This window comes from Gopherus evgoodei, chromosome 4, assembly GCF_007399415.2.
Source record: "Gopherus evgoodei ecotype Sinaloan lineage chromosome 4, rGopEvg1_v1.p, whole genome shotgun sequence".
Classification (NCBI taxonomy): domain Eukaryota; kingdom Metazoa; phylum Chordata; order Testudines; family Testudinidae; genus Gopherus; species Gopherus evgoodei.
The window spans coordinates 34,738,198-34,751,778 of NC_044325.1; positions in this window are offsets into that span (position 1 = coordinate 34,738,198).

Genomic DNA, 13,581 nt, shown 5'->3' on the forward strand with positions numbered 1-13,581 from the left:
CCCCAGACCCCTGATTGGCTGGAGAGACAGCATTCCCACTGGATATGTGGACTATATAAAGACCTCAACAGGAAGAAGAAGCTGTCTGAGCAACAGGCCATTGCTTGCTGATTGCAGCCTCGCCCAATCCTGCCTTGCCACCCCACCCAACCTCACTTCCCTATCCTGCCAACCTGGCCCTCTTGGATTAGATGTCCCAGCTACCAGCCCCTGTGAGAACTCTAACCATTGCCTCAGACTGCTTCTAATATTGACTGACCTCCTGGTTACTCCATGTATCACTTCACCATGGCTCTGGACTGCCACAACCCCACTTCAGCCACTGGGCATTACGTGTACAAATACATAACAAGAAGACAAAACCTTAAAGAACACACTTACAAATTTATCTTGTTAAAATGACTTGCTAAAATATTTCAGGCATAACATATCAATTAAAAGCCAAATCAAAATTTCCTTTTTAAAACCCCATAATCACTATTGGCATCATTAACTCCTTTGGTGGCTGCCTCAGTAGAATGACTGCAGTTTGAGAAAGATGGTAGTTCAGTATAAAGCTAACCTGAGAATTGGGCTCTCCAGCTCTACGCTGACTCAGATTGGCAGAAAAATGCCTTTATGCACCTGTTCTGGGGATAATTAGGACATCTGTCTCCAGGTCTGTCAAACTATTAAAATGAAACTTTGCAATTCTTCATCTTTAAAATGGGATGTTCAAAGAAAGTATGTGTTTGTTTTCTTTTTGTCTGTTTTTAAGTTTGATATAAAATGAAGGTATCCAGAGGGAAAACAGCCAAGTTTAAAGATTCAGAGTTTCTCAGAGAACTTCCACAGTTAAATTGGGATTGCTCTAACATTGTGCTGTTGTACTTCAAAGTATCTTGGATTCTTGGAAAAATTGTATCTTCCAATGTGAATGACAACAGTTCTCACTCAAATGGCAACCTGCCATCTCTGACTCGAGTGGTTTTCTTAAACTGTTTTTGTTACACAGTGGTTTTGCATTTGACATCCTGTTATTATATCAAAATAATGTGGCTTCCTGAAGATATTTTCAGGGTTAATGTGAAGAGTCCTTTCAGCACATATCCTGTAATATCCACTTTAAAAAGCTCTTCCATAGAGGATTATGAAACAGAGCAATTGTCGACAGAGCTACTAGTTCAATTAATACTAAATCTTAGTAGCTTTAGATTAATGTCTTCAGAGTGCTGTCCATTTACTTTTCTAGAACTTTATTTTTGATTATGAAAGTCATTATATGGCTTTGGATTAGGGCTTGACTTTTAAATATAGACTAAATTAAAAATAGACAAAATGAAGACTTCTGTTGGTAGTAGTGTTACACCCTAGAAAGAAGCTCTTAGCAGGATTATTTACAGATGATGACCTGTTTGACAGCATAACAAAAGTTCTGACAAGATTATAATGAAGTCTCTGCTCTGTACAACATGGCTGAAAAGGATCAAGAGTAGGGCTGTCCATTAATCGCAGTTAACTCGTGATTAACTAAAAAAAATTAATCATGATTAAAATTAATCACAATTAACTGCAGTTTTAATCTCACTGTTAAACAATAGAATACAAATTGAAATTTATTAAATATCTTTGGATGTTTTTGTACATTTTCAAATATATTGATTTCAATTACAATACAGAATACAAAGTTTACAGTATCAAAAATATTTGGACTATAAAAATGATAAAAGACATTGTATTTTTCAATTCACGTGATACAACTACTGTAATGCAATCTCTTTATCATGAAAGCACAACTTACAAATGTAGATTTTTTTTGTACATAACTGCACTCAAAAACAAAACAATGTCAATCTTTAGAGCCTTCACGTCCACTCAGTCCTACTTCTTATTCAACCAATCACTAAAACAAACAAGTTTGCTTACATTTATGGGAGATAATGCTACCTGCTTCTTATTTACAACGTCACTAGAAAGTGAGAACAGCGTTCATATGGCATTTTGTACTCGGCATGGTATTTATGTGCCAGATATGCTAAACATTCGTATGCCCCTTCATGCTTCAACCACCATTCCAGAGAACATGCTTCCATTCTGATGCCACTCAATAAAAAAAAGTGTTAATTAAATTTTGACTGGACTCCTTGGGGGAGAATAGTATGTCTCCTGCTCTGGTATACTCGCATTCTGCCATGTATTTCATATTAAAGCAGTCTCGGATGATGACTCAGCATGTTATTTGTTTTAAAAATACTTTCACTGCAGATTTGACAAAATGCAAAGAAGGTACCAGTGTGAGATTTCTAAAGATAGCTATGGCACTTAACCCAAGGTTTAAGAATCTGAAGTGCCTTCCAAAATCTGAGGTATGAGGTGTGGAGCATGCTTTCAGAGTCTTAAAAGAGCAACACTCTGATGCAGAAACTACAGAACCCAAACCACTAAATAAGAAAATCAACCTTTTGCTGATGACATCAGACTCAGATGATGAAAGTGAACATGTGTTAGTCTGCACTGCTTTGGATGGAGCAGAACCTGCCATCAGCATGTATGCTTGTCCTCTGGAAGGTTGATTGAAGATTAAGGGACATATGAATCTTTAATGCATCTGGCATGTAAATATCTTGCGATGTCAGCTACAAGAGTGCCATGCGAAAACCTATTCTTGCTTTCAGGTGACATAGTAAACAGGAAGTGGGCAGCATTATCTCCCGTAAATGTAAACAAACTTGTTTGTCTGAGTGACTGACTGAACAAGAAGTAGGACTGAATGGACTTGTAGGCTTTAAAGTTTTACATTTGTTTTTGAATGCAGTTTTTTTATACATAATTCTACATTTGTAAGTTAAACTTTTGTGATAAAGACATTGCACTACAGTACTTGTACGAGGTAAATTGAAAAATACTATTTCTTTTGCTTTTTACATCACAAATATTTGTAATAAAAATAAATATAAAGTGAGCACTGTACACTTTGCCATTTATTTGGTGTATGACCTAGGACAAGTCAATTCACCTATCTGTACCACTGTTTTCCCTCCAACCCTTTTTCTTTCCCACTCCACTACCACCTGTCCTATGCTACTTCTAGTTGCCATCTTACCTCCAGGCATATTGAGTTTTTGCACTTTTTACAGAACCCATCAATACCAATCAGCGGGAAGACTAAATATTCATCCATTGGCATGAAGACTGAAGTGCTCAACACCAAAACAAAAACCACACTTGTTTTTTGGAATGTACGGACAATATACATAGCAGGGAAGCTAGCTCAGGTCACAGCAGTGATGAGGCACTACACCTTACATATCCTGGGTGTCAGCAAGAGCAGATGGATGGGATCAGGAAGAATAACAGTCTCGGGAGAACGTTTGCTGTTTTTTGGACAGGATGATGGACAACACCATGAGGGTGTTGCCATCTGTAAGGGTCCGGTGCTGGGGCTCGTCCCTCAGGTGCGGCGGGGAGCCAGGGTGCCTCCCTAAAGGCAGCAGTCCGTGTAGGCCGAACCCCTCAGCAGGGGCTGAGGGAATAGAGGGTCTGTAAACAAGGCAGAATCCCGGCCCATCAGCAGGGTCGAGTATACACAAAGTTTATAAGCCCAGGCCCTGGGACAGGGCAGGGCAGTAAGCAGTCCAAGCTCAGGCCTTTCAGCAGGCTGAGCAACCATAAAGTCTATAAGCCCGGCCCTGGGGCAGGGCGGGGCAGTAAGCAGTCCAAGCTCAGGCCCTTAGGCAGGGGCTAAGCAAACACAAAGTCTATAAGCCCGGCCTTGGGGCAGGGCGGGGCAGTAAGCAGTTCAAGTTCAGGCCCTTAGGCAGGGGCTGAGCAAACAAAATCTATACAGAAGGCCTCCTCAGGCCAGGGAGAGGGGGAGTCTGCCACCCTTAAAAGGGTGGCAGGGGGGACGCAGGCCCTCCCACTCCACTGCGTCCCAGCCCAGGGCCCTAGCAGCAGCAAAGGCATGCTGCAGTCAGTGGGGAATCCTGGGACATTGGGTCAGGGTCCCTTGGAGCCAGACTGGGGTCGGCTACCCCTGGGCCACTTCCAGTCTCCCCCTCTCTAGGTTTCTGTCCTCCGCTGGCGTTGTCCGGCGGGTCCCAGACCATGGGTTCCTCTGGATACTGGGCGGCGGGAAGCTCCAGCAGCTCCTCCAGATACTGGGCACGAGGCAGGTCAGGCCAGCGCTCCTCTGGGTAGTGAGCGCAGGGCAGGTCAAGCCAGCGCTTCTCCGGGTAGTGAGCGCGGGCAGGTCAGGCCAGCGCTTCTCCGGGTAGTGAGCGCGGGGCAGGTCAGGCCAGCGCTTCTCCGGGTAGTGAGCGCGGGCAGGTCAGGCCAGCGCTTCTCCGGGTAGTGAGCGCGGGCCAGGTCAGGCCAGCGCTCTTCCGGATACTGGGCCCGAGGCAGGTCAGGTCAGCGCTCCTTCAGGTAGTGAGCATGGGGCCGGCTGGGCCTGGTGGGAGCTCGAGCACCAGCATCTGTCCTCTCTGACAGCCTGCGGCCAACTGAGCGCTGAGGCCGGGCTTTTATACTTCCTGTCCCACCCCTTGACTTCTGGGAGGCGGGGACAGGTGGTGGTGACTCCGCCCACTGAGGCACCTGCTCTGGCTCGTCCCTCTCAGGCATGGCGGGGAGCCAGGGCGCCTCCCTACACCATCCTTTTGAAGGAGGGAGTGGAGCATTCCCTGCTTGAATGGAAATCCATCAGCAGATGACTTGTGAGAGTCAGACTGAAAGGGAAACATAATATCACCTGATTCAGTGTTATGCTCCGTCAAATGAAAGTGATGAAGAAGTAATGGACAAATTCTACCTTACATGACAGGTGGAGTTAGAGAGAGTACCATGCCACAACCTAACTATCATCATAGGAGACCTGAATGCCAAGGTCGGTAAGGACAACACAACAACAACAGAGCTATGGGAAGACATGGGTGTGGCACCATGAATGAAAATGGAGAAAGGCTTGTTGATTTCTATAATATGAATGACCTAGTCATCGGTGGAACCCTATTTGAACATCGTGAAATTCACAAGCTGGCATGGTGTTCTCTAAATGGCAAAGAACCAGATCCACCATATCATGATCAATGGCAAATGGCGATGCTCACTGACAGATGTGAAAGTGAGAAGGGGTGCAGATGTTGGCAGCAACCACCACCTTGTGACAGCCTCCATCAAGCTAAAACTGAGAAGTGTGGGTCCACCAAACAATGGACATAGATGTTATAATATGGACTAGCCACTTGAAATACAGAAAGCCTTCGTTCTGCAGTTAAAGAACAGGTTTCAAGCACTTGCAGACCTTGATGAAGAAGAGGGGAATGCAGATGAGGAGTGTGACGTTGCACTCTATATGCTTTATGGAAATATGCTTACAAATATGACATAACTAGAATATGCTTTACATGAAATACCCCTTGTTCGGTGTCATTACAAAGCTTGTAATCTACTAAATATGTTCATCCTGTTTGTCTGCATGTATTATTTCTATATCTGGAGTTAGGAGAATAAGATACAAACTTGTAATACTGATGTGAATATATTAAGTGGAGGCCATTAAGGGTGCTCCAGAAACAATCAGTTGTAAATGGCCTTCGTTACTTGAAAGCCTTCCTGTGTACTTCTGGGCCAGCCCATGGGGAATGGCAACTAGGGGTCTTACAGTGATATGTGACCATGTCACCTGATAATGAAATCCATCTTAAATCTGGTAGTTTTCCATTTTTCCAAGAAGTGGTGGGGACTCAGAGAAACAAAAGATTCCCACCTTATGCCAAAGCTATAAAAAGGGGTGGAGCATGTCAAAGGAGGTGGCCAGTCATGAGAAAACCCTTGCTAACTACCTGAGATGGCTGCTGGAACTAACAAGGACTGGACCAGGGGAAGAAGTGGGCCCAAACTAGGAAGGAGTCTAGTCTGTGAAAGAAACTTATTGGAACATCTTTGAGGGTGAGATTTACCTGTATTCAGTTTCTTAAATGTATTAGGCTTAGACTTGTGTGTTTTGTTTTATTTTGCTTGGTAACTTACTTTGTTCTGTCTGTTATTACTTGAAACCACTTAAATCCTACTTTTTATACTTAATAAAAATCACTTTTGTTTTTTTAATGAACCCAGAGTAAGTGATTAATATCTGGGGGAGCAAACAGTTGTGCATATCTCTCTATCAGTGTTATAGAGGGTGGACAATTTATTAAATTTACCCTCTATAAGCATTATACAGAGTAAAATGGATTGATTTGGGGTTTGGATCCCATTGGGAGCTGAGTGTCTGGGTGCTGGAGACAAGTACCTGCTGAGCTGTTTTAAAGTCTGCAGCTTTGGGGGCATAGCCCAGATCCTGGTTCTATGTTGCAGCAGGCTAGTGTGTCTGGCTCAACAAGGCAGGGTTATGGAGTCCCAAGCTGGCAGAGAAAATGAGCTCAGAGGTAATTTCAGCATGTCAGGTGACAATCCCAAGGGGATGGCTGAGATTGAGCCCTTCACAAGGAGATCAACAAGAATTGGGACAAAGTAACAGCAATTTATAAATAGAACAGTGAAGCCTGTCTAGGCTACAGGGAAAAGAGAAGGAAGGAGTTGATTCCACCCAGCATATGGAACACCATAGAAACCAGACAAGCCCTGTAGAAAAAAGTTTTAGACACAAAATCCCAGAAGCTAAAGGCCAAATACCATGAGCAGTATAGCAAGGCACACCAGGAGGTCAAACGCCTTGTGAGAGAGGACAAATGGCATTATACTGATAATCTGGCAACACAAGCAAAGGATGCAGGTGCTCATGGGAACAAGGAACCATCTACAAAATGATGCGGCTTATCAGTGGTAAACGGCAGACACCAACACACACTCTCATCAGGAACAAACAAAGACACCTACTAACAACTGAAAAAGAACAAGAAATGTGCTGGACAGAGCATTTCAAAGAATTACTGAACAGGGAGACACCTAAAGGGGAAGCAAACATCCAAGAGGCAGAAGATCTTGATATCAACACAGACACCCCAACTAAGGAAGAGATCATTCAAGCCATCAAATCCTTAAAAAATGGGAAAGCTCTTGGCAAAGATAACTTGAATGCAGAATTGTTCAAAGTAAATCCTGAATTTGCAGCATCTATCCTGGCCCCTCTATTTACATCAGTCTGGGAAAGGGAAAAATTGCCAGATGAGTGGACCAGTGGGGTTATAGTGAAGATACCAAAGAAAGGAACTCTCAGTGATTGTAATAACTGGCGTGGTATCACACTTTTATCTGTGCCAAAGTACTGTGTAAGATCATAGTCTAGCGTATATCCGAGGCAGTTGATAGCATTCTCAGAAAAGAGCAAGCTGGTTTTCGGAAAGGGTGTGGATGTACAGATCAGATCTTCACTCTACAAAACATAATAGAACAGTGCTTAGAATGGCAATGGCAACTCTACATAAATTTCATAGACTTTGAGAAGGCTTTTGATAGCATTCATAGGACCAGCCTATGGCGCATTCTGTGGGCATATGGAATTCCTTTCTGTATAATCAATGTCATCAAAAGCTTCTATTTCAAAAGCTTCTATTGATCACAGTGAGCTCAGTTTTGAAGTCAAAACAGGAGTAAGTCAAGGGTGTGTCATGTCTGCAATTCTCTTCAGCATTGCCATCAACTGGGTAATGCAGCGTACAACAGAAGACATTCCAAGAGGCATTAAATGGACACTCTTCTCATCCCCTGAAGACCTAGACTTTGCAGATTATGTTGCTCTCCTGTCACATACCGAACACCATATACAAGAAGAAACAACTCGACTCAATGCATTCATGCAGCAAATTGGACTAAAAATCAACTGAAATAAGACAGATATCATAACCTTTAATAATGCCTCACCATCACCAGTACAGATAGAGGATTATGTTCTCACCAATGTAGAAACTTTCACATACTTGGGAAGCACCATCAGCCAGGATGGTGGAACAAGCCAGGACATCCTGAACAAAATCAATAAAGCCAGGAACGCCTTCAGGAGCTTAAATACAGCCTGGAAATCATCAAAATACAACACCAAAACCAGACTCAAGATTTATGAGAGGTGCATATTTTCAACACTACTTTATAGTGCAGAATGCTGGGGAATGAGAAAGTATGACATGTCCAAACAGTCTTCATTCCATACAACCTGCCTCAGAAAAATCCTCCGTGTCTTTTGGCCCAGAACAATCTCAAACCAAGATCTATTGACACAGTGCAGCCAAGAGGATCTGAGCACCATCATTGCCAGGAGGCATTGGAGATGGATCAGTCATGTGCTTCGGATGGAAACTGATTCCATCCCTAGAGAGGCAAAAAGATGGACTCCTGAAGGCAAGCGAAAATGAGGCCACCCAAAAACAACATGGTGAAGAGCTTTGGAAGCCGAGCTGAAAAACCTGGGGGCACAGAAACAGACAGGAGTGGAGGAGCTTCGTCACTGCCCTAAACGCCAGAGGTGTAATAGGAACATGATGATGATGATAGTGATGATACATCTTGTATCTCTGAGGTTTATCCTAAACCTGGGTTTCAAACATGGGCACATAATATGTTGCAGCTATATTGCTGAGCCACTTTTGGATTCTCTCAACCCCTGGACCATGTAAAATATGCACATAATTGCTCAACTGCAGTCTAGATGCAGTATGAGCTGTTTTGCTTATTAATAGTTAAAGATACTATTTGGCCTTATACAAACAGAATCACATTTAATATGATCCACATTTCGTTTTTGTAAGGACCTGATACAAAGGTTTTGACAAGACTTTGTTATTTTTATAAGAAATGTGTGTTTAATAATAAATTCATTCTCCATGCCAAAATGAATGGAAACACTGATTGAGTTTCCAGGAAGCTCTCCTGTAACTTTAAACTTAAACTTTTCTATGAACTGTAGTTGCAAAAGTGACGCTTCAGCCAGCTGTAGCAAAATGCAGAATGTACACAACAAAGTGTTCCCTGGCAATTCTGCACATGCACAGACAGGTAATGTCAGGAAAGTGTGGGATTCAAAGGCAGGCATGAAAAACATTGGACCCGATCCAATCTGCACAAGTAAATGGCAGAACTCTTATTGATATAAATGAGTGTGGGATCTATCTCCTCTTTCCATGAATATAGAGGTATGGTTCAACAGCAGTGATAGGAGTCCCAAGAGACCATGAATCTTTGCAATGTAGTTAAAAAACTGGGAAGAGTAGCAAGTGGCAATTGAATTGGCCTCTGATCTCGCTGCAGCACTGTGCAAGCCACAGTGGAGGGAGACTTTTCTGTCAGAAACCAAAGAAGGTCTTTTTGTATCACTTTTCCTGCTCCATCTCCACACAAAGAGCTGAATAATTGGGGCATGTGCAGTATATAGCTGTAACTTTTGCCAAGACATACTTTAACTAAAAAATTTTTTTCTTTAATATTCTTAAAATTATACTAAAATTCTAGGCATAGGAGATGGCCAGGTTGATCTCTGACCTGTATTTGAGTTAAAAAAACTGACATTTTATTAAAATCTTCTAGATATAAATTATATTTGGTTTTGTAAAATCTCTCTTTTTTAAAAATTTATCTGCCTGACAGTGTCCCTTTTAAACAGCGATTACTGTCATTTCAAATGTGTGCAAAAGAGATAAGGGAGGTGACTAGAAGCTCATTATTAACATGCTGGCATCAGTTTAATTGGGCTTTTTTTTAATTCTCGTGATGAGGCCTTGTTTATGACTTCTGGAACTGCAGATAGAAGCCAGCATCTGGTGTTTGAGGATGGTAGAGATTTACACCATAGTATGTGTAATATTTCTACTGTAAATAAACAAAATGAATAATTAAGTGAATAATGAGGTGTCCTGAATGAAGTCTTTTCTGACAATATCTATAGAAAATCTAAGCCATGTTTTGCACTCCTGCAGTGTGTTCTCTGTTGGGCATCTTGAGTGTGTCATTGCTCGCATGGAAATTAGTAAGGAAATTTTCGAAGCAGAAGCTGGAAATACCATGAATCAAGGTAATCAAATATAAACAAGGAACCTTCCATGCCATAGTACAGTATCAGCTCACAGTAAAAAGTTTAAAACATCAGACTATCTGAGTTCATTTGTGAACCATGATTTTTTGTATTTTAAAGCAGGTTTCCAAGAAAGTTACATTGAAAGTGTGATACGTTCTGTCCTGGTATGAGATAGAATGTGCTAAAATACCACGCATGAAACCATATATAGATTCCTGAATCTTTCAGTTTTCTTGTTATAAAGACAATCCAAAGAGTTAGTTTGTCCTACAAGCTAGAGAATGGTTTATATATTATCTGATGGCACGTGATAGTTGTTTGCTGGTGCCCAGTGCTTCCATGTTACCTAAGATAATATTATTTCTGAAAAGAAAAATACCAACTTATCACAGAAGATTAGGGTTGGAAGAGACCTCTGGAGGTCATCTAGTCCAACCCCCTGCTCAAAGCAGAACCAAAGCAGTTATCTGAGCTCCAGGGGTAAAGCTTTTAATCGTTCCCAGAATATCTAGACTGAGTAGCACATCTAGAAGGATGTTCTACCATAAATTAGCAAATAAATACAGGCAATTACGATTAAGTCTAGAATTTTGCAAGGAATTCCAGTTAATGCTAGTGAAGTTATGCAAATCACTGGCATATTGTTGATGTACGTGAGGGTGTGGTGAACTCACTGCTAGGTATGGTGCCTCCTCTTAGCTGTTCTGAGGGAATAGCTTGTGAGATCAAGGCCCCTTACCTCAGTTGCATGCTATCTTTTTGCCCCTCTTTCTGAGTCTGTAGCCCCTTTCTCACTCCAGGAGCTGCTGTGGCCTCTTCATGACTCAGCCCTCCAGCCAGGTCACTCTACATGTTTCCCCCTTCTGGGGTACCAAAGTCTTCCTTCAGTGGACCTCTAGGCCAGTGATCCCCAAACTTGGGATGCTGCTTGTGTAGAGAAAGCCCCTGGCGGGCCAGGCCAGTTTGTTTACCTGCCACGTCCACAGGTTCAGACGATCGTGGCTCCCACTGGCCGCAGTTTGCTGCTCCAGGCCAATGGGGGCTGCTAGAAGTGGCGCGGGCCAAAGGACATGCTGGCCGCTGCCTCCAGCCGCTCCCATTGGCTTAGAGCAGCGAACTGCGGCCAGTGGGAGCCGCAATCGGCTGGACCTGTGGATGCGGCAGGTAACCAGCCTGGCCCGCCAGGGGCTTTCCCTACACAAATGGTGTCCCAAGTTTGGGAAACACTGCTCTAGGTGGTCTTCCAATTCACTCCCTTGTAGTGCTACTCCCTCAATGGCTGGCAGGGGAGCCACAGTCTACCCTCTACTCCAGGTTCTGGCTCAGGGACCCTCTAACCAACAGTCAAGACCTGTTCCCTTCTAGACCTTACTGCCTTTCACTGAGCCCTGTCCTATTTTCTTGGCTTCCTCGCTCTCTACGTTTGCCAGCCAAAACACACCTCTCTTCAGCCAGGGAGTGACTTCAGACTTTGCCAGCAGCCCCGTCTGCTTCCAATTTCCTGTCTTTATAAATCCAGCCCAGCTCCTTCCCTCTCACTTAGTCAGAGAATTACTTGGCCACCTGACTCTCCTCAGCTCTGGCCCATTGGGTCAATTAACCTTCTGGTCACTCAGCATTAACTCTTCCTGGGCAAACATCCCATCACATTGTATAGTACAGGGAATATTCAAAGATCTTACAAGAGAGGAATGTTGTTCTTTTGGTAAAGCAGAGCACAAGGAATCAGATAATCTAGGTTCTATGCAAGGGGTGGGCAAACTTTTTGGGCTGAAGGCCACATCAGGGTTCCAACACTGTATGGAGGGCCAGGTAGGGAAGGCTGTGCCTCCCCAAACAGCTTGGTCCCCAGCCCCTATCTGCCCCCTCCCACTTCCTGCCCCCTGACTGTCCCCTCCGCCCAGAACTCTGGACCCATCCAATCCTCCCTACTCCTTGTCCCCTGACCACCACGCCCGTGACCCCACCCCCATCCAACCCCCTTCTCGCTGTCCCGGCTGCCCCGATCCTCTATCCACACCCCCGCCTCCTGACAGACCCCCTGGGACTCCCATGCCTATCCAACTGTCCCCCCTGCTCCCTGTCCCCTGACTGCCCCCCAGGAGCCCTGCCCCTTATCCAACCTCCCCACTCCCCACCCCCTTACCATGCCTCTCAGAGCACTGGGACTGGCAGCCACACCACCCAGCCGGAGCCAATCATGCCGCTGCACAGTCTAGAGCACTGAGGCAGGCCAGCAGCTCTCGCAGCCATCCTGCCCAAAAGGATATTGCAGCCTCGCCACCCAAAGTGCTGGCAGCATGGCGAGCTGAGGCTGTGGGAGGGAAGGGGGACAGCAGGGGAGAGGCTGGGAGTTAGCCTCCCTGGCCGGGAGGTCAAGGTCTGGGCAGGATGGTCCCGCAGACTGAATGTGGTCCACGGGCCATAGTTTGCCCACCTCTGTTCTATGTCCAGCTTTTTCACTAACTTCCAATTTGATCTTAGGAGAATCAAGTACTCTCTCTGTGCCTCAGTTTCTTCATGTGCACACTGAGGATAACAAGACTGACCTGCTTTATTCACCCTTAGATGAAGAGAACTATGAAAATGCAAATTATTAGGACAAATACCTAAAAATAATAGAGATTAGAACAGAGAACCAGCCATAACTTTAAATGTCATTCTAGTTTTATATTTAAATAAAATGTTTATTAGAATTGTGCTTAGTAGAACATCTCTCCCAAGGCTAGATCTCCCTCTTTCCATGAAGAAAAAAGAAATAAGTCATGTTGTGTTAATTTAGATAGAATATTGGGTCCCAAAAATGTTACCATTTCCAAGCCACTGTCAAACATTAAACAATGTTCAGGGTTTGAGATACAGAGACCTCAGCCAAACCCCTTTTAACCTTTTATTAAAGTTAAAAAAAGAAGGAAAATCAATTAGAGCAGATTTGAAATTTAAAGTATTAAATAAGGGTTTCGTTTTAACAATTTGCATTGTTTCCTTTCACTGGAGAAAGTTTTTAGAAGGATAGTCTCTTAGATGGTATCAAAGATGGTAATAACTGTCCCTTTGGGGAAAAGAGTAGAAGTTATCTGAGATGGGATGGAGCTGTTGTTATTGTTAAAATCTGATCCAGTTTCATCCCAGTCGATGTTTGGGATTCAGCTGAAGCCAGTAGATGTGGTCATGTCATCTGGGTCCCTCTCTCTGGCCTGGTCAGAAAAGGACATCCCTCAGCATCAGGACAATGAAGGTCCATGATCCCGGGAGACAATGGGGGTGGCAGCCATAATGATGAACCTCTCTGCAGTAGCCAGTTTTTCTCCCCACAGTCTCTTTCGTTAAGAACCCACAAAGGGGATTATAGGTGGAATACCTCATCCTTTCATTATTTTGTCCACCAATTAGGCCTAGTTTCCAACACACCAGTTCTTGTTTGCTGATTTCTGGTTCTACACATTTCTTGTTTACCGAGCATGATCTGAACGTAGTCCTTGAGATATATCAGTAGGCCTTTTGTTTGGACTAGTTCAGTTTTTCTGTCTCCCTTTCATACCTTTGCTCATCAGCATTTGTTATTATAGGTAATTGTGACATCTTACAAACTT